Genomic DNA, 20,981 nt, shown 5'->3' on the forward strand with positions numbered 1-20,981 from the left:
TAGCACGTTCCGAGGCAATGCCAGCACGCAGAAACCGGGAACTAGAGGCCTGTAATTTGCCTTTGCCATCTCTGGGTTACTGGAGTTGAGCAAACATTTCATAAGGTTCATTATGGTCTCAGACTGCAAGCCAGGTTCTCCAGGACATCCGCTGCAGGCAGGGATCTGGGCAAAGAGAAAAAGAGAGAAGCTTTTGTTTGTAGAGCCCAAGACGGGTCTTGGGTTGAGGTTTGAGTGAACCTGGGCCATCTGGGTGGGACCCGCTGAAGCTAACAGGCTGTGTGTGGTTTGGATTCAGATCTTGGCAAAACTAAGCTCCGGCCTTGAAGAGCACATCTTACTCTGTGAGTCTGGAAGACCCTTCCCAAGCCACACTAAGGAGTACAGCGAAGGGAAGGGTGCTGGGAGCAGGAGCTCCCAGGCTTGGTCAGGGAGGGAAAGCCATGGCTCCTGTTCTGAGCCCTCCCCTCCCTGTGCTTCTGTTCTGGTTCCAGATCACAGGCCCTGGTAATCTTCCACAGAAATGTGGGATTATTCTCAGTGAACAGAGATAGGGGGCTCCTTCCCAGCCCCTAGACAGGGAGTAAATTCCTTTTGCTCGTTGTACACCAAGGCAACAAACAGGTTCCAGTATGGGGCTGGATTTAGCCCCGGGGCTGTAGCATGCTGTTACCTTGAAGCAAAATCCTGAAGCCGCAGCAACAGCATCTCATCAGAAGCCCTACATCAGGGCTGACAGAGACTTAGCAGTGAATGCAGAGTTATACAAACGATGGCAAGCTCCCATCAGAGCATTCTTCAAGGCTGAAATGACCAGCTGCAAAAAGCATCCATCTAGCAAGAGATGTTCACAGGCAGCATATGTAAAGATGTGCACATCGTCTTGGCTTTGCATTGGCCAGAGGGCTGTTTTTCTCATAGGCTGAGAGTAACAAAGAGAATTAATCTCTGGAAAAAAAAAATACTAGGGCACTATGTTGAAGTGGGTTTTCATCAGTCTGGTGCTATTGTGTGCATATCTCGGGTTTACTAATGATTCAAATGAAAAGTAATCAGGAGAAGTGCTTGGAGAAGGAGATTTTTCCTGTATTTATTTTGGATGCGTGTCCAGTGGAAAAATATCTTCCCAAGCATTTTGCTTGGCGACATGACCTGTTTCATTTGGAGAACAATTGATGGCGATGATGAGTGGTGTTAGATGTGATCGCTGTTCGACAGCTCTTTGACTTGCCTGCGAGTCAAAGCAGCAAATTCCATGTGACTGCACACGTGTGCTGAGGAGAGGGTGAGGAAACAGGGGCCACGGACAAGCTGCTTGACGGGCTCCATCGGGTCTTTGCCAAACTCTTCCCCAGGCACAGCACAGGCTTGTTAACGCATCGCCCGGTTGTTCAGCGGTGTCTTGCCATGCTAATCCCCAGTGGTTTGTTGACTGTGCACTCTGCAGTTTGGTGAGATACTGCTGGACAAACACTGCCCACATGTTACAGGCATGTTGCAGAGGTAGGGTTAACCTGGTAGTGGAGAATTTGCCAGTAGCTCTGTGTGTGGTGCACTACACTTTTACAGGAGCAAACTGCTCCTGCTGCCTTTCTGTTTCTCACATACTTGATGCTATCCCAGCACTGTATTTCACCCCATCCCAGAAGAGGTGTACCAGCCCCCTCCATCCATCGTCTCCTCCAGGTCCAGAATAGATGAAGGGAGTGATAGGTGCAAAACCATCCTGTCCCTTAGCTCCCAGCACAGGCCATTGGCAGGTCGGCAGAGCGGGCTGTGAGGAAGGTTAAATCATTGAATACTATTTGTCTGTCTTCATTTCTGAAAAGGGAACAGCCATCTGCCACATTAATTCCCTCTCTTGCTGAAGGCTTCTCCAAGCAATGGCCTCTGATCTCGGTGGCACAAGGGATAAATCCAAAGCATCTTTGCTGAAGTCTTCAGAATTGCTCCCAGGGTAACTGAGAGCAGACCAGGGGCCCCGAGACTTTCCAAAGCTTCACAGCCATAGCCGCAAGGCAAATAAAATGAGATTAACCAATTACAATTAAAATGAGAGAGAACTGCTTTTGACAGTAATTTTGAATTTCCCCTAAAACCACTTCCAGCTGTGACCTCTGACTCGTGCAGCGTTCGCCTGAGATCTGCCCCTGGTTGGTTGTGCTTTCAAGGACGTTCAGTCCTGTCTAACAAGAGGTTTCCTAGGGGGAGAAAAAAAAGGAAAAAGTGAAAAATGGAAGAGGAACTAACACAGGACATCCCTGCAGTGAGGCCCCAACACACTGTGTGTCCTGCTAGCAAGCAGACAAGAACAGACAGGCAGTCTCCAGTGTCTTCAGGAGGGTAGTGCCTGCATCGGGTTCCCCCAGCCCCATGCTGCCATGGAGCTGTCATGCAACTGTGAATCCCATCCTGGGAATAGCCTGATTCATGCTGGTGTAGAACAGATCTCTGGTCCCACGGAGAAGCTGGCTGTGCACAGACCTTGCCCTTGCTTCAAGGAGGGAGCAAGTCTGGGTTTACAAGATTGGAATTATGATCATTATTCTTATCTAGAGATAGCAGAAGGTTTGTTATGCAGCAGTGCTACACAACCAGCTCTCATCTTAAAATCATGCAATCCTTTCATACTACTTGATTCCTTAGAATGAGTAGGTGGGTTTGACTCATTCTTTGGCCTGTGATACCATCCTCTAGGAGAATTTCTCCAGGTGCTGTTCCAAAAACAACCCTGGAGGAGATTTTGGAGGACTGGTGAAGGAGGAATAATATAACAGGGTGTGCATTTTCACCCAAATATTACCAGCACCCTGCAGTCTTCTCACAGCCAATATGTTGCTGCTTCTTCCCATCATGGGACTAGAACTCCCCTTTGGAGAGGATCAAAGAACAGCACTTCCAGCAAATCCTCTTCTCATTTCAAAACAACTGTGCCAACAACACTGCAAGATCCAAGGCTCAGCTCTTTGGGCAAGCATGTGATGTGTTTAGTAAGAGATCAGGTGTTGCAAAAGGAGGAGTTGGGATTGGCGTGTTTGTTAGGAGGTGCCTGGGGATTTCTACTTGGGCTGATAAGTGAATAGCCTGCATTGCCTGTATCATCTGTGTGTCTGCAGACAGGTTCACTGCCTGTGAGCCACCTACATGCTGCATTTCTGCCATTCTGGCATTTCCACAGTCAGTCTGGGAGGAGGTTGTGCCTTGCAGGGGAGTGGATGGGGACATGAGGTGACACACTAGAACTTTCTGCATCGTACATACAGTGTGGCAGGATTGATTTCCCATGCTGCAAGGAGACAGGGCTGTGAGAACACTGACTTGAGCCAGTGATTAGGAGTGTAAAAATACACAGAAAGTTGCTATTTTTACTCTCCAGGCCCAGAAGGTGAGAGGAAGAATAAACAGGGATAAAGGTGCATCCTCTTAAGGCTGCTTTATCCAAGTCAGACAATGTGTGTTAGATGCTTTGTAGTGCAATCTGCCAGCGTTGAAAGCTTTCCAGGTACTGTGGCACTCCACTGTTGAGGTCAGTACCATGGTGGTCACCTTTCTTTGTAATTCCCTTTGTTATTAGTGCTTTTTATGGAATGTGTAACCCTTTGGAGTTGAGGTCTGAAAGCAATTTTGGAGACAGAAATGCTGCTTGTTACCCCCACCCAAGTTATATTTATTTAATTAGCAATGAATCAACTGGTGTTCAGTGCTGTCACACCTGGGTGACTTTTAAAACAGTTTTGTATAAGCAACTGTCTGCCCACACTTAACTCAGTCTAGTAAACACCATTGTTTGTTTGTAAAGTACCTGAGTTTACATCTGCATCCCTACAATCTGTCTGAAAGATTTCCCATGATAGGTATTTCCCATTTCCCTGGGCAGCCTGTCCCAGAGCTTTCTCTTTAACTTGGTTTTCCCTTCTAAAATTTCCTTGCTATGAATTAAGCAGATTTCTTCTTGCCCTTCCCAGAGTTCTAGAGAACAGTTGCTATCCCTTTTGCAAATACTGGAAAATCATTCTTATGTTCCCCTTGTTCTTCTCTCTTTTAGACAAAACAAATTCACTTCCTTGCACCTTTCCTTCCAGGTCATGTTTTCAGAACCTCTTTTATCATTCATTTTATTCTCTTTACACACTCTCCAGTTAGTCTATTCTCTTCCTGAAAATGTACTACCCCCAAATGAGTGGATGGAGTTCCCCACCACAGGGCAAATCTTTTCTGAGCCTGTACCAATTCCATGACATCCTGTCTGCAGTGGTAGCCTATCCAGCCAGACAAGAGCATTCCCCAAATTATTTACTTTTTCAGCTATGTCATCTTTAGTGATATTCAGGCCAAATTTTAGGGCACCATTAGATGTGCTCTTTGTCTTCAGAGCCGCTCCACTGAATCTCAGTAAGAGGTAGTGCAGGTGCTTTTAGTTTGGTTTTCACAGAGCAAATCAGCAGGGTAGAACAAACCAAACAAAAAACCCCCAACCCCATGTGTCTTACTCCCTCTTTCAGTCTGAGTTCTCCTGTTTGTGGAAAAAAATAAGAGGGAGAAAAATATATCCTGGACATGCTAAACAGCCCCATACCTGCCTTATAAGATCTCAAAATATTTGTTTAATCTCCCAGTATCTTGGCAGGGTACGCAGGTCTTAGCGCTTGCAGGTGTTCTTATCCATTGATCTCAAAATATTCTCCTCCTTGTTTTAAACATGGCAAGACTGAAGTGTTTGGAGGCTCAACTTTCATAGGCAACAAAGATCCCCTGCTCCATTTAAAGTCAGTGGAAAATGTGGGTTGCATGCCAACTGGAGAATTGAGCTTGAAGTGACATGCTGAGGTCCCCTCAAAAGTTCTTACTCACAGCCAGGAGTTAGAGCCCAGGTTTCCTGAGTCTGTCTAGAGTCTCATGAGCAGAACCAGGCTGCTGCCCACTCAGTTGTGTAAACAAAGCCCACCTTGCAGAGCCATGGTCCTTCCCCATCTCATGGCAGGTATCGCAGCGTTCGGAGAGGATTCGGGTGGATCACAGCTTGCTCACTAACTAGAAATCACAGTCTCATAGGGGTTGGAAGGGACCTCAAGAGATCTCAGGTCCAATCCCCACTGCCAAGCAGTCTTCTTGTTCATCTCCTATTTGGTTGCAAGTTGCATAGCTGAAAAGCCTGTTAAAGAAAACAAATAGCACCTGCACCAAGCCCTGCCATACTCCAGCAATAAAAGATATTAATAGTTTCCAGCTCTGTATTTTGCATGCTGGCTTGCCAAAGCTCACCTGCTCTGTGTGAAACGGGGGGAGGCTGCTTGGTGCTGGTTGCTGAACAAAAGGCTGGTCTGTAAAAGACAAATCTGGGGGAATTTTTTAAATTCCAAAAATAGACAAGGGGAAAAAAATGTGCCAGCAAGATGGATCTCATTTCATTTCCCAAATCCCTCTGGTCTCCAGAGTTCATTCTTTGCTCTTAATGTTTCATGCTATGGCTTATTTTAGTCTCCTTAGTGGAAAGTTTAAAACATTTACTTAAAGGCAAAGCTTCAGCTGGCATAAACTGTCACAGCTCCCTTGGCTTCAGTTGTCCTCAGTGGAGGAGCTGCCCTTTAGCATTTAAATTGCTTATTAGAAAGTGGAAAACTGCGTTGCTTGAAATCATCTGTAAAGACTATGGAGAAAGGAGTATAAAGGAAGGGGCCACAGTATGGATTTCAGCTGAGAAACGCTCTTTCCACATGGACAGGTGCAAATGCAGAGTGCTTCTGGCACATGTTACTCTTCAAGTCTTTCCTCATATCCCCCTCCAAAGCAGTTGCCAGTGCCCTCCCACCCCCCAGCAGCCCTGAGGGGCTGGTGGTGCTGCATCTGCCGGGCAGAAGGAACCAAGGCTGCAGGCATGTCGTGGGGGTCAGTACAGGCTGCTGAGCACCAGCAGTCTGGAGTCCTGTAGCTGTGTTAATGACTGTGCCCTAACAGGTCTCCTTTGTGCCGGGGCATTGTGTTCAGAACCACCAAGGAGGCATCTAATAAATGTCTTCCCAACTGTTGATTAGAATCACAGAATCATGGGGTTTGGAAAGGACCTTGAGAGCTCATTGGGTCCAACCCCCTGCCAAAGCAGGGTCCCTAGGACAGGTCTCACAGGTTGGCGTCCAGATGGGTGTGGAACATCTCCAGAGAAGGAGACCCCACACCCCCTGGGCAGCCTGTCCCAGGACTCCCTCACCCTCACTGTGTAGAAGTACTTCTGCATGTTGGTGTGGAACTTCCCATACTCTATCTTGCAGCCATTGCCACTTGTCCTGTCATTAATTGTCAGGAGGTGCAATGTGGAACACAGGAACCCACTTGCTCCAGTCTTTCAGCAGCTGGAAAGTTGCTGTCTCAGCTGAATGGCCAGGACAGAGGGTCCCTCTTATACCTGGTGAGTGCCAATGCCACCTCTAAACTCCATCCACACCAGCCTGTTTTGCAGCCACACAGCACTGCTGTTGGTGTCTTCCTCCCTACTCATCTCTGAGCTCTTGTTTCCTACTCACTGCATTGGTTTCTTTGCCTTCAGAGAAACATCATTTAAGGGCATGGCAGAGTGGTTCAGGCATAAAAGCCTATCTCAAAAGGAGTGAGTCCCTCTTCCTCCTCCTGCCTTCTGCATCACATTCAGCTCGCTCTGCTGGCCTCCTGCTCAAGCACAGCTCAGCTCCCTGCTCCTGCATCGGCTTCCCCTGCTCTAGAGCAGCCCCGCTGGTCATCAGTACTGTCACAGTGGCCATTCAGCTCAGGGCTTTTACAGGGAACATCTGCAAGCTCTTCCTTTTGTTCAGGATGCCCTAAAAGGAGAAAAAAAGAGAAAAAATACCAAGGTACAATATGGTTTTCTTTACTATCAAGTTAAACAAACAACAGCCATCTGAGCTTCCCTTGTTTCATGATCTTGGGTTCCTGCACTGGTCCCTCTGTCTTGCGCATCCTGACTTAAATTGAGCGAACCTCAGTGATTCTCCAGTAAATCACTTCAGCAGGGCTATTGCAGATCGACACCAGCCTAAGACCAGAGGAGACTGCCAAAGCCCAAAGGATGGGAACAGTTATTTTGCCAGCACCCTGTCTGGATTTGTGTCTCTGTAGGAATGCGTACACTTCCCTTTGCTTTTGCAATGGCACCAGCGTGTTGACGAACTGCAGTGCTGCTATTTATCCCTTAATTACTCCCATGACTCACATTAAAGTAACAATTTTCCATAGAAACAAACACAAGCAGAGCTGACACCACTGGAGCTGCCTTTATTCTGAAACACATTCTGTACTTTGGGTTTTGAGGGTGGCAGCTCCAGAGGCTGCTCCACGTTCCTAGTGCTGAGGTTTGCCAGAATTAGAGGAATGAGACTCACTGGGCACTCGCTCTGGGATGGGGATGAAGGGTTACCTCCACTGCCCTACAGCCCACATGGGGCTGAGGACTGCTCAGTATGCTGTGATTTTGGGGGAGATGGATGCTAAGTGTAGATCAGGACAAGGTGGTTCCATCCTCATTGGTTCTTTGGTGTTCTTAGGACATGTTCATCTGCTAATGTTCCTACTAGGACACTCCCTTTGTTTGATTCACCCGTGGGCATCCCAGTCTAGGTTGCTGCTCTGTGTTTTCACTTGCTTCTAGAGGCTTGATCTGGGAAGGCCAACAGGAAGGCTATCCCTGGATCTTATCTGAGATATTTGTCCTGCTCTGTGTGTCGTATTAGTTACAAGTGCTGCTGTTGGGTGCAGTCATCCCTGGCTGAGTCAGTTGAGTATAATAACTAATGAAATAATTAGCTGGCAGATCAAAATTGCATCCTTAGGGCCAACTTGGCAGTTCTCCTGTGGGGTCCTCATGGACTTCACATCCTCTGAAGTTCTTTCCTTGTGCTTGACCCTTGGCAAGTGGTATCCATACTGGAGATGGGATGGCCAAGAGGAGTCTTTTAAACCTGCCCACCTTGCCTTGGCACTAGATTTGTCAAAAATCACCCCAGTTTTGTTTGTCTGTGGAGCCAGGAGAAACAGGACAGCACCAAAGCTGTCTGATTTCTCTACTTGCAGCTGCCATTATTTACAGCAATTAGGTGTCCCTAGTGATGGTGCCCCAGTGCCTCTTCCTCCGAGCTGTATGTCTACCCTAAAGTCAGCCAACAAAGGGAGCCCTTCCCAGGGCTTTGCTACAAGCAGTGCACCCGTTGCAAAGGGAAGGCATCCCCACTGGAGGCTACTGGGGAGCCTCCCTGCAGCCTAAGAGGAGAGAAAATGGCCTGCACTGTCTCTTCCTAGGGCAGAGAAGGGTAACGTCCTACACAGATGTGGATACGGGAGTGCTAAGAGCCCTCAGCCAGAATCCAGGGCCCCTTTACAAAAACTGCTACCCACAGTCACGTAAAACAGACCCTTCCTGCTCCAAAATGCTCCTGGCATTGAGGAAAAGGCAAGAGCAAGCAGGTGGATGAGTATAGGAGGGATCTGGGAGCATGGGGTAAAGCTGTCACAGCACCTGGGGCAAAGAGGTTTTGCCAGAGACAGCTGCTTTTCCTTGCTCCAGGTTTTGCTTTGCACACTGGGGAGAGCAGAGCATGATGGAGCTGAGGGAGCAGAGTCCTGCAACAGACCAGCAGCGTGATGCTTTTGCCCCTGCACGTTTCCAGTGACTGCCTGGTTTGCTGTAGCCTCTTAAAGTCTGATGGGAACTTGCTTACTCTTTGTGCAGAGATAAAGTCGTGTCCATGTTTGGCTTCTGTGCTCCACACATGCACCCTCTAACTTTGCAAAGTGTGGGTTAAAACAAAACCAACCGGCCCCCCCCCATGCAATTTTGGTTGGGCAGCCTTTGCAGGAAGTGCTTATAGAAACTGTCTGCACAGGAAACATCTACAAAGAGGAGATGGGGGAGGGAGGTGAAGCCAAGCAGACCTGGATTCTTCTCTGCAGCTTCTTCCCCTCCGCTTCCTCGGGGCTGTTGGCTTTCTCTTCATTAGAGAGATCTTTCATGAGGGCTTGTCAGCTTCCCACTGCGCCAGAGTCCCCTCAAGTGTCTTCCCCTCTGAAGAAGAAACTTGTAAGGGCTCAGTAGCCATGACTGAAGCCAGAATATCAAAGTGGCCACCACTCAATGAACTGCTGGGCTTTTCTGGAAGTCTGGCACTGAGGAAAGCCTTTATTTTCTTTATTTTTTCCCCTCTATACATTGGAGTTGAAGTAGGACTGAATTGGTAATATAAGCATGAGGCTGAGTAGGCTGAGTGTGTCTTCCCAAGAGGACTTCTCTCTTTGGCTGTGTTCTTTATTTCTGCCAAGGTGCTGATAACCAACACGTGCACTATGGAACTGTCCCCCATGGGACTGATGGAGGCTCATCCCATGGGATGGGAAAGAGAAGAGTCAGAATCAAGCCTTGCTTGGCAGAGAAAGAGCAATCAAACAGTTCTTCCAGCAGCAGGGCTGTATTGAGGCAGTGTGAGCCCCTGTTTTGTGCCTAAACACCTGAAGCTTCCAGGCATGAGGCCAAGATTTCAACTTTCTTTTAGAGAAGCATGTTTTTGACCCGTGCCCATCACCTCATGTTAATTATGGGACAGGTCCTGTTTGACTGACCACAGCAGGGTCATGGAGGTTGTTCCCATGGGCGCAGGGATGCACACAGGTACAGTAGGATCAGTGCAGCAAAAAAGAACAAACAGAAGCTAACAAAGAAGTTAACTAAGAAGTATCTCCCACACGTCCCCCCAGCATCTCCCCCATGAAAACCTTCCCAATCCCTGTGTCCTGCCACAGGGCTATTGCTTTGACTTGCTGCACATGTTTGCCAGCACTTTTGAAGAGAGAAGGCAGAGAGGGGACTCCTTTCTCCAGGTTTAGCACAGGACTTAATTTGAGCTGTAAAGCACAAATCAGGCACCTTCACTCAAACTGGACTATCTGCTTGAGCAATTGGGCTGCAGACTCCCTGGTACCAGGAGGTGGCTGTGCCCAAGGAAGGCCCTTGTCCTCCCAAGATGCAGAAACATCAATTAAATAACATCCACCCATGTTTGCTTTTCCCTACAGGTTGGAGGGGGGTAGAGGGTGGTACCAGCAATTTGCTTCTGCTTTCACAGGTAGGAGTTCCAGAAAAAGAGCTTAATTGCCTCTTGCCTCTCCTGAATCAGGGACATCTCTTGAGTCCAGCAGCTTCAAAGACACGTCCCCCGCACTCTATCATAACAACATTTAGAAAGCAGTTTGAATTTGTTCCAGCTGGCCTCATGTTACAGAGATCCCTATCAGCACCCGGGAGGAAAGAATTAGCAAGAAAAACAAGCGTCTCTTTAAACTTCAGAAAGAGAAAGAAAATGCAAAGAAAAAGGCCATGTGAAAAGCATGGATGTAGCCCAGCCACATCCAAACAATGTGCTCTTTTCCTGGGGTTGTTTGAGGTAGAAAGGAGCCTAATGATTGGATTTTCTCATGTCAGCTGGAGACTTTGAACACTAATGGCAGGATCTGATCAAAGCCAGATGCATTTGCACAGGTAGTGTCTATGTGACCTCCCTCCTGGCCATTGGAGTGAGCACCTCATGTAAGTATTAATGCAGGCAGGAGGCTGTGCCTCTGGAAGCAGGGAGTCACCGGATGGACAAGCCAATACACACAGAGTTTCAACCCCATCTGCTTAGCTCTTCATGCCAAACTTCTTTCATGCCACCCAAAGGACTTCTTGTGACTCTCTCTTCCCCCAGAAAAGCATCACAGTTGCAGACTTTTCCCTTTTACCAGGAGATCAAGCAGTTGGGCTCAGGGTAAGCAGTGGGAAAGCCAGGAACAGGCAGCTCCCTTAGTAGCAGAGAGCTTCCCACACCCAAGGCGCTCCCCAAATCTCAGCCACTCAGTTTTTGTTGTGGTTATTGCTGAGCAGCCTCCTCTTGTGTAGTTGTCCTGCACCCCAGCCCAAGCCCTGCAGCCATCCTCCACATCTTTCCTTTGGTACGCAGACTGACTTGCTGACATGTGAACAACTCCTTTTAAAGAACAGATACCCTCCCTTTCAAAGAGCAAAGTCCCTCAGGCAGCTGGGGAAAACTGGCAGAAGACACAGCCTGAATTTGGTTTTGCTTTGCACTCCCTGTGGTTCTTCACACGAAGAAGCCAGTGGCATGAGATGGGGCTTGGGGACAAGAAGTTGGTGCCTTTGCACGTTAGGAACCGTTTCAACCGTTAGCAAGCCTTACACGCCCTGTCTCTGTCTCTGGATTTGTGATCCCCACAGTGCTATTTTTCTGTCTTTCCCAATACTTTCTCTTCTTCCCTATTCAGCCTGCTGATGGGCACAGCCTCTTAGCTGGCTCTCTTCAAAGGAGGGCATTATGTTATGCCATCACTTCTCACTCTGGCCTTGTCTTCAGCAAATTTCCATTATAATTGGAAAAAAAGTCTGGCAGCCAGCACCTCAGCTCTTTGATGACCTTTGCTTATTCAGCTAATACTGATAATGTAATTATCCTTACTTGCTCTGAGTAAAAAGATGGGTAGATACACAGATAGATACAAGGTTGAAGGGCTGGGGAGCAATTTGTGGGGATTACTGACCCAAGTTGAGTTGGAAGGGGTGGAAATTGCATCTAAGTGCCACAATTTACACCTTCCAAGACACTGACTTGTTCTCACAGTGAAACAGTTCTCACTACCAGAACTCAATCTATTGAAGGCTTGGATTTAGTGTGCAGTTACAGGAAAATTCACAAGAGGCAGTTACAAAACTTACAGATTGATGCTTCAGCTTCTAAGAGTCAAAAAAGTGAATCCAAGCATATGTAACCTCAGAGAAAACCTAATCTTCCCCTCTTGCTGAGAAGATTCACATAGCAACAGTAAATGGGGCTTTCTTCAATTTGCTTCATCCTGTGTGTATTTAAGATAACCCTTTTTTTTTCCAGAATTTCATTTAGCTACTCATACTACAAACACAAGGACAGATGGTCACCAGATCAAACTTAATCAGCATTCTGTATGCTGGATTTTGAGCTTAGAAATTCATCTGGTTCTAGTAAAACATAGTCTGAAACCTGCCTGATGTTTAACTCAACCACAGAATTGTATTACATTTCTAAGCCTCCCCATCCTCACAGGAGGTTGAGAAGGGAACCATTGGGCAGTTTTAAAAAGGGGTTGATTAGGAGTTTAATTATCAGAGATCAAAATCTGCTCTCTTACTGGTGTCTCACTGGAGAACAGCATTTTTAATGTAGAAATGCAGCCCAGCCTTACCCATTTGTTCTTGGAGTTCAGCACAGGGCTAAATGCAGCTCTCATGTAAGAGGATGCAGTTCTGTTCACATCCCCTTACACCACGCTAAATTCAAGGTCTAGACCTTGGTGGTGCACCCTCAAGTCAAGGCAATTTAAACTATTTTCCCATGGCTTCTTCTCATTCCTCTTCTCATCAGGCTCTTCCTTCTTCTGCCCCTCAGTGCTGTCAGTTGTTAGCCAAGCAGGGCTGACCTCTGCGTGAATGCCTGCATCCCAGGGAGTTGATGTTACGCAGACAGGGCAAGCAACCACCTCCCCCAGGGCCAAGAACCCCCAAGGAGGGATTTCCAGCTTTATCAGCCTTCTACATGCCCGTGAGCACACAGGTGTCCACAGAATCACAAGGTTGGAAAAGACCTTTAAGATCATCGAGTCCAACCGTTCCTGACCTCTGCTAAACCATATGCCTGAGCACCTCCTCTACCCTTTTTTTAAACACATCCAGGGTCTGTGACTCAACCCCCTTCCTGGGCAGCCTGTTCCACATCCCCACAACTCTTTCAGTGAAGACCTTTTCCCTCACATCTGCTCTGGCCCTGCCCTGGTGCAGCTTGAGGCCATTGCCCCTTGTTCTATCTCCTGTCACCTGGCTGAAGAGACCATCACCCACTTCTCTACAACCTGGTACTACCTGGTGCAGGTACTACAAAAGCCATAGTAAAGCCTCCTTTTCCTTAAGCAAAGACTGTGATTCTGTGAAAGGCAAGGTTTCACCCCATGTCCTTAAATCCTGTCCTTCATGCTGGTGTGATGATCTCTTTGCCCTCTTCGAAACCACTCAGATATTTTATCCCTCATGCCACCGTCTGTTAGAGATGTGTATACCACCTCATCCAACTTTGCTGCCTGTATTTGCATAACTGTGGCATGGGGCTGCTTGGCCAGAACCCAAAGCCCACTCCAAATGGCACAGAGGCGACAGCCATCTGTGTCTTTTTCACATTTGGTTTCATTGTTTTAGGATCAAATCCAACTGCTGCAACCTACAGTAACTCTAGACTTTCCAAGGCTCAGAGCTTTCCATGTAGCACAGTCTGTGGTTTCACTGTGGAGAAGCAAACCTGAAAAAAACCCTTGGTGGACTGGACCTGAAGGATTTTAGTCAGTGCAGCAGGAGCTGCCAGTGGTGAGAAGAGCACTCCTGGAGCATGAATGACTGGAGTGGTGTTTCATTCTGTGCGTGCTGCACAGTTTATTCCTAACTTGGCCTTACGGTGACGCTGGGCAGTTTGCTCTTGAGGTGTATTTTCATTGCCACATAATAAATATAAATGCTCTTTATGAGACGCTCATGGATGGAAGGCACCTAGTGCTTGCTAAAGGTTATTCTGGTGATGTATATTCAAAGCTCTCCTGTTTGGCATTAATTAGCACAATGGACGATTTTGCAATTTCCCAGCACAGGCATGTCCAGATTCCTGTTAGGAACTGGAAGCAGCATCACTTGCCACCCACTCCTCCACCCAAACCAGACAGCTCTGAGACAGGCACTCCCTCACATGAAGCTTGTGCATCCCCCACAGCCCCATTGCAGGGGGCACACAGGGGCTTGGAGGACGCAGGAATTTTTTTTGCATGGCAAAAGCAAGCCACCTCTAACAGGCCTGAGGCTGGGATCTTCATGCAGGTCTCTGCCATGGGTCCCAAAAGCTCAGTGCCATTGGCTGGGGGCAGTCAGAAGCTCTTGATTTGGCATGTGGGCTGGTGTATCTCTGATGTCCAGGTTGAGGATTGCTGGTTGGAGGAAGCTGATGTGCACAAAAGCTCAAACCCTTAAAGGACTGATGGGAGCTTGTGACCCTCACAAAGACATGAGCTCTTCATGTCACAGCACTGGCAGGAACTGGTGTAAACTATTCCCTTATGTGTTGCCCATTTCTCTGGGCTTGGTTGCTCCAAGCCCACTGCAGCCACTTCCCAAAGCAGTACCAAGGAAAATGCACTGGAGGTACTACAGCAGCTGGATTCTGCCCTTGCAATGGGCCAAGAGAGAAGGGGATACTTGTCACTTTTTCTGCCTGCTTTTATCCCTATTAGGTGTCTGACTGTATTTGCTACAAGCCCCAAGCTGCAGAGAGTGAAATGCTGTACCAACCAAACTGCCAGAAGATGAAAACCTGTGTGTTGCAGTGATGTTGCATGGACCATAACACAGCTAAGCACATCCTGTCATTCGGAAAGGACCGACTTACACTCATACCCTCCTTCTCCTGGGGATCCTACCATGGGTAGGTTGTCCTGCCATTCATGGCTTCCAAGTTCCTTGTGCTGAGCTGGGAGAGTGTTTTCCACTGACTTTGGTGCACTGCTATCTTCTGACCTCAGTGCAAAGGCTTCTTCTTGCTTGTTTCTTATTAGTGGTCATCTTGCCTCATGTAAGGGCCACTGACTGGCCTCTTCTGCATTAATGTCTTACACGGTAACGACCTCTGGAGCAGGCTATGTGATGTGAAGGACATCCTTTCCTGTGACCAGTGACTAGTTGGGACAGCATGAAGGGCTCACAGGACATGGTTACAGTGCTGTGGTTGTCACCCATCGCACACCCACCATGGAGGACAGCCACCGCTGGAGCCTGCCTCCAGCATCATCATCCTCACAGCCTTGAAGCTCCACTGCAGCTCAGCCTTTCCCAGCACCATGGTTCCTGCACGCTGTCCCCAGTGCTAAGACAGGCAGGATTACATGCATCACTTAATCTTCTTTTTTTACACCCTTGTCCTCCCTCCAGTTGAGTTTTTTTAACTCAGAAATGCATTTGTTGCAAGTCAGATGCCAAGAAGATGCAGTGCTCCTTCTGCTTGCTCTGTTTTCCTGTGACCTTTATCAGTTTTTGCTTGTTTCTCTGTGACCTTTGGAGCCCATTCAAAGTCATCTGCCTTTTGCTTTGATTTAATTTCAGACCAGCACAGGTTGCCAGCTGATTTGTTGCCTGTTTTTACACATCGCCAGCAAATCACCACCTCTTCATATTGTTTAGACAGTCATCAAATCTAGGCTTGCCAGCTCTCTTTGTTAATGAGCTAGGAGGGATTGTTACATCTAGCTGATGTGACCAGAAAGGGACCAGAAAGCTGCTTAATTCCAACTAACAAATCTTTAAAGGCTAACGTGGGACTTTTATGGCTGGAGGAGCAGGGTCTGGCCTATGTTATGGACCCAAGGTCTGCCTGTGTGTCTGCTGTACCTCATCTTCTGCTGAATAGCAGGGCACTTCAGCTACCACAAACACTGGCTCCACTGTGCTGGAAATGGATCCCTCAAGTTGTTGCACCAGAGATTTGGCTTGAGCTGGTTCTGGGCTGGAGACAGTTTTTATTGTAGGGCTGGGTGAGACCTCCTGGGTCCTCTCCTACAGCTGGTCCCAGTTAGAGGCAGTCTGGGATCACTGGGAGGTTTCGGAGCCTGGTGGCTCATAGTTCTGGTTATTCCTGCAGTGTTAGCAAGAGCTGGGGTGGCCATGGGAGCCCTGGGTATGAGGCAGAGTCCACAGGCTGTGTTCAGGCTCAGCTCCAGCACCACACAGCCCACAGAGTGTGGCTTCCATGCCTGGAAAGCTCCATATTCTTCACGTGTTTCTCAGGAGAGTTTTATTGGGGCCTGTTTGTAGTGGGAGACAGGAATCCTTTCTCCACAACTTCATGTTTTTCTGCACATTTGTCTGTGTTGCCTTTCCAGCTCCAGGTACCGTATCTGATGGCTCCTTTAAGACCAAGATTTCCTTTCATGGCCAGGAGTAAAGTCCATATTTCCCTCCAATAGAGAGGACAGTTAGAAGGGGAAAGCAATGCACAGCTGACCAAACCCCGGAGTCATGTGGGCACCATGGACATCTCCCACTGCATCAATCAGAACTGAGGTACGTGTTTGTTTCTTGGACCACAAGCAGAATGTACATAGTGTTAAACTATTCTGACTCTATTTTCTCTGTGTTGGTCCTCAAGTCCTGAAAGATGAAGAGACAAATTCTTACTGCTTATATGTAACTGTGACAGTATCACATAGTGCAGTGGGTGTAGGGTTTTAAAAGGTGGCTGTGAGCTCCAGCCCTGGCTTGTTCTGCACAGCTCAGGCCCTCTCAGTCATGGCCAAATACTGGGGGAACTTTAATGTTCCTCCAGACCATCAGAGCAGCCAAACAGGCTGCTGTGGAGGTCAGGTATTAGTCCTGCCTTGGCTTCAACGTGCTCTCTTGAGCACTATCTGAATCTCAAATGAGCTGTGTCTGCAGTTAGGTATCTGAAGCTCGTTTCCTTACACAGCATGGCAACAGAAAGCCTGGTTGAAGCTCGGTAACTTAATGCTTGCCAAGGTTTTGCTTTGTGCACTGAGGTCTGTGCTGCTACCAGCACCCACCATGCCTGGTCAGCCCACCCATCCTCCTGCCACCTGTGGAGTTACGTGCTCCAAAGCAAAGCCTGGTAATCCCACATCTGGGGGGTACAGCTGCTTACACGTCCCAGAGCCCCCGGCACAGGCAGCCTGCACGGTTTACGGTGTGTTGCAGGCACATCTCAAGCTTCTCATGAAAGGGTAAGGAAAAAGGCACCACCAGAGCCCTGGGGCTGGGAAGCAGCCTGGGACAGACCCATCTCTTGCTGTTCCAGTGCCCACGTGTGGTCAAGCCCTGAATCTTTCCCTCTTTTGCTTTGTTGCGTGCAAGTGCTGGGCAAACTCTTTGCAAAGAAAGCAAGTGTCCTCTGCTGGCTGCAAGCAAAAAATGCATGTGGTGATGCCCTGGGTGAGGACTGCTTTGGAACAGGGATGTGCTATGTGAAGTTTGTGACCTGACTTTGTTTTTAAGGCAGAAAATAAGCCAGCTATTGGCTGGCTGCTTGCAGCACACAGCACGGACAGAGGAAGGAGGTCAGGGTCTCTGTACCTTCAGGCTGTGGGTTTAGGGCAGGGTGCAGCCCTCCTCCCCTTTGCTGAGGGGGAACCCCAAGTGGGTCCTCCAGTACTGCCCAGGTAAGACCTGAGGTGGTGCAGACTGGAAAGGGGTCAGCTGCACAAGAGGGACAGAAGATCAGAGGTGCCCAAGGCACGGGAGCAGAGGAACCCTTCACCAGAACAAAGCCCATTTGGGGCAGTGCCTGCCAAAAAAAGGATGTAAGAGCAGGGGCCAGGATCCAGCATGCGTTTGTTCTCTGTGTTTCTGAAATAATCCCTCGGAGATCAATGAAGTTTCACATCTTTCCCCATCTGTTCTTAATCTGTTCACTTGACAGATGCCAAACCACCATACCCCATATGGGAAAAAAAAAAAAAAGCCCAAAACCCCAACAAAAAAAAAACCCAAAACAAAATACAGAGCCTCATATCTCCTCTGGTTTTATTCAGAAACATTCCCAGGAGGCTGGCCCCGTTCATGCCCCAGGCATGGGGGGGTCCAGGGAGGGAAGTGCCCCAGGGACAGATCAGCAGGGTTTCACAGCAAAGGTATGGCCAGGGCACAGACTGTATCTGATGGAGCAGCTGACTCAGGTTGGTGATTATCTGCTGCTGGCATCCATCTGCTGCCAAGAAGCTGCACCAACATCTCCATCCTATGGTTCCAGGCACTGCTGGTACAGCTAGAGACAGTCCCAGCCAGGCAGGAGGTAGGCAGAGAGAAGGGAACTGCTTTGCTAATGGTCACAGAAGCACAAACAGTGCCTGAGACCCCCCAAAGGCTGCAGTCAGTTGGTCAAGCAGCTTCTCATCCCAGTGTTATCTCAGATTTCATCCCTGCAAAATCTGTTGAGGACGTGAGCAACAGCATTTTAATGGAACCCATGAATACTTTATTGAAGGCTGAGACTCGGTGACTACAGCACTGTCATTATCAGTGCCTGGACCAAACCATTCCTGATAATAAATAATACAGGATAACTCCCAATATCTAAAAATACTCTATCCTAAGCTGTTCCCATCCTCATCCTATCGATCAGAAGGTCTGAGTGTTTGCAATGGCAAATGGTAAATGGACTTTAACCTTCTTCTTCCCAAATAGTGAAACTAGCTCTTTCCAAGACACTGCCATGTAATTTACAGCTCTATCAACACTCCTTAATAGTTGCCAGGTTCTTTGGACTCCTTTGAAAGTGAACACAATAAAAAGATATGAGCTGAGACTGACCACAGGTTTCATGTCTGCAGGTTCCTATGTGCCATTTTGGTCTTTCCAGCGAGCTAATGGAAACCAATTCTGCATCTTCAATGCAAGATGATATGGTTCTAGAGCTCCCCCTAAGTAGTGACAACGTAGAACTGATACAGCTCTACAGCAACCAAATGCCAGCACATCTCTACATCTCAGCCTCAGGTAAGAGAGGGAAGAGATTTATCCTTTACATATTGTTTGCTTAATATATCTGAAATACAGTCCTGCCAGTCTGAACACAGGTGTGAAACAGTGACAGTTAAACACCTGTGCAGTCTGTCCTTTAACCCAAGAATGGGGTACTTCTACAAGGTTTAGATGAGCAAAAAGGAAGGCTGGGGAAAGATTCAGCAGCTCTGATAGGAGAGGGGAAAAACGGCAGTCTTGGGCTGTTAATGTCACAGCGTGCCCTGCTCTGTTCAGACACCACTTCACACCATGTCAGTTTAATGAATGAAAACATCCTGTGCCTCCCCAGTTTGGCAAAGGTAAGATTTGGGGTGATTTTGCTTCCTCTGCATGTTTTGCCAGTATCCCCCAACTCCCTGAAATGTCAAGAGAAAGATCAACAGAGTGAAACGTAATCTCCAAGAGAAACACAGTATTTTTTAAAATGTCCTCACAGCAGCAATCATAATAAAATACAAACCTGAGGTTTGTAAAAATCTAGCAATAAAACCACAGACATCTTTACAACTCCCAGATACACAGCGCTCCCCAGCAGCACGCACAAAAACCCTCCCAGATGCAAGGAGCAAAACTATAACTGAGGAACAGCCCTAATTGTTTTACAGCCTGCAAAAAGAATGGCCACACCTGACACCAATTCTCAGGTCATTACCAGTCACCGACAGGGAAGATAAAAATCCCTTCATTTTTCCTCACCTAGAGACCCTGGAGCAGCCCAGATGTATTGAAGGGGAAATACTCCTACAGGCAAGTGTGTGTTTTAGGCTAAGTGAGCTCAGATCTTTGTGCTGTTTCCTGGTCTTTTAAAGCCTTTTTCTTTGCTAACCAGATTACAGGCATCTGTACTTCCCTGGCTAACAGGGTGTTCTGGTCCTCTCAAAACGTGAGGCAGGCCTTCAGGCAGCATAGCTCAGCTTCTCAGCCCACTCTGGCAGATTAGTTAATATCTCCATGCCTCTAATCTCCCATTAGCAAAAGGAATTTGGTATTTCTCCCACCCTTCATCCAGGAGGTTTCAAGCTCTTTGTGTGCACGTTCTGAGGAGGCAGTGGGGGCTGTGGCAGTGGAGGGATGGTTGTGTGCAAGGTGATCAAGCTCACACGAAGATTGACCAGGATTATAAAGCATGGAGTGTGGTTGGTGCAGGACTTTCTGGACCCCCTGCAGTCGTTCAGCCTCATTCTTTCTTATGTGCTTGACTTTACTCAGGATTTTGAGTTGCCCACCTGCTTCCCTGCATCACTGGGTGTGCTGGTTTGGGCTGGACAGAGTTCATTTCCTTCACAGGAGCTGGTGGTAGGGGGCTACGTTTTGGATCTGTGCTGGAAACAGTGTTGATAACACAGGGATAGGTTCCTTCCTGCTGAGCAGGGCTTACACAGAGCCAAGGCCTTTGCTGCTCCTCACCCCACCAGCCAGGGGCTGGGGGTGCACAAAGAGCTGGGAGGGGGTGCAGCCAGGACAGCTGACCCCAATGACCCAAGGGATATCCCATAAAATATGACATCATGCTCAGCATATAAAGCTGGGGAAGATGGAGGAAGGGGAGGTCTGTAATGGCATTTGTCTCTCCAAGTCTCTGTTAGGTGTGATGGAGCCCTGCTGCCCCAGGGATGGCTGCCGGCCATGGGAAGTGGGGAAGGAATTCCTTGGTTGGCTTTGCTTGTGTGTGTGTGTCTTTCCCTACTAAACTGTCTCTATCCCAACCCACAAGTTTTCTCTCTTTACCCTGCCAATTCTCTCCTCCATCCCACTGTGGGGTAGTGAGTGAGCAGCTGGGTGGTGCTGAGCCCCACAGCACTGAGGGAACCCAGCATCAGCTATTGACAACTGCAGAGACTTGTCTTTTCTTCTGTCTGCCATGGACATGAACCCATCTGGCAGCAACAATGGGAAATTACTCAGAGAGAAAGTTCAGTGTAGGCCAGGTTTAAAGAGTCCACAGTAAACACAGCCTCATCCTAGTACTGTACAGCTGTCAAGCCACATTGCAGTAGGTTTCTTGATGCTGATAATTTAACAATTCTTTGGCCCAAGGGTATATCTCCCACTGTGAATCTCCTTCTCCAAAGCTGCTTTATCACTGACCTGAAAGGAAGCAATCATGGCTTGTGTGTAAATTTAGGTGACGAGAGCTAATGCATGGTAATAGCTACAGCACATCTAGCAAGGCTGACACAAGGTCTGGATGTGTGTGTTGCTCCCTGAACACAGAGGTCATTGGCCTTTTTCCTCATGGTCTCTGACAGAATACAGTAGGCAGAGCCTGAGCATAAATATACACACACACACACATATATATATGTACGCACACACATATATAAACTTCTCAGTGATTATTTACATATGCAGACTAGATTTT

At 47.9% G+C, this 20,981-nt stretch overlaps 1 protein-coding gene across 1 annotated transcript in view; it reads left to right on the top strand.

Moving 5' to 3' along the window:
• Positions 1-20,981, top strand: part of CCDC92 (coiled-coil domain containing 92) — a 58,527-nt gene that overhangs the window by 15,434 nt on the left and 22,112 nt on the right. Inside the window, exons 2-3 of the mRNA XM_084272189.1 lie at positions 15,967-16,147; positions 18,427-18,592. The gene's annotated coding sequence lies outside the window, so the exon portion shown is untranslated. The remainder of the gene's footprint in view (positions 1-15,966; positions 16,148-18,426; positions 18,593-20,981) is intronic.

This window comes from Gallinula chloropus (assembly GCF_964237585.1).
Source record: "Gallinula chloropus genome assembly, chromosome: 17".
NCBI lineage: Eukaryota > Metazoa > Chordata > Aves > Gruiformes > Rallidae > Gallinula > Gallinula chloropus.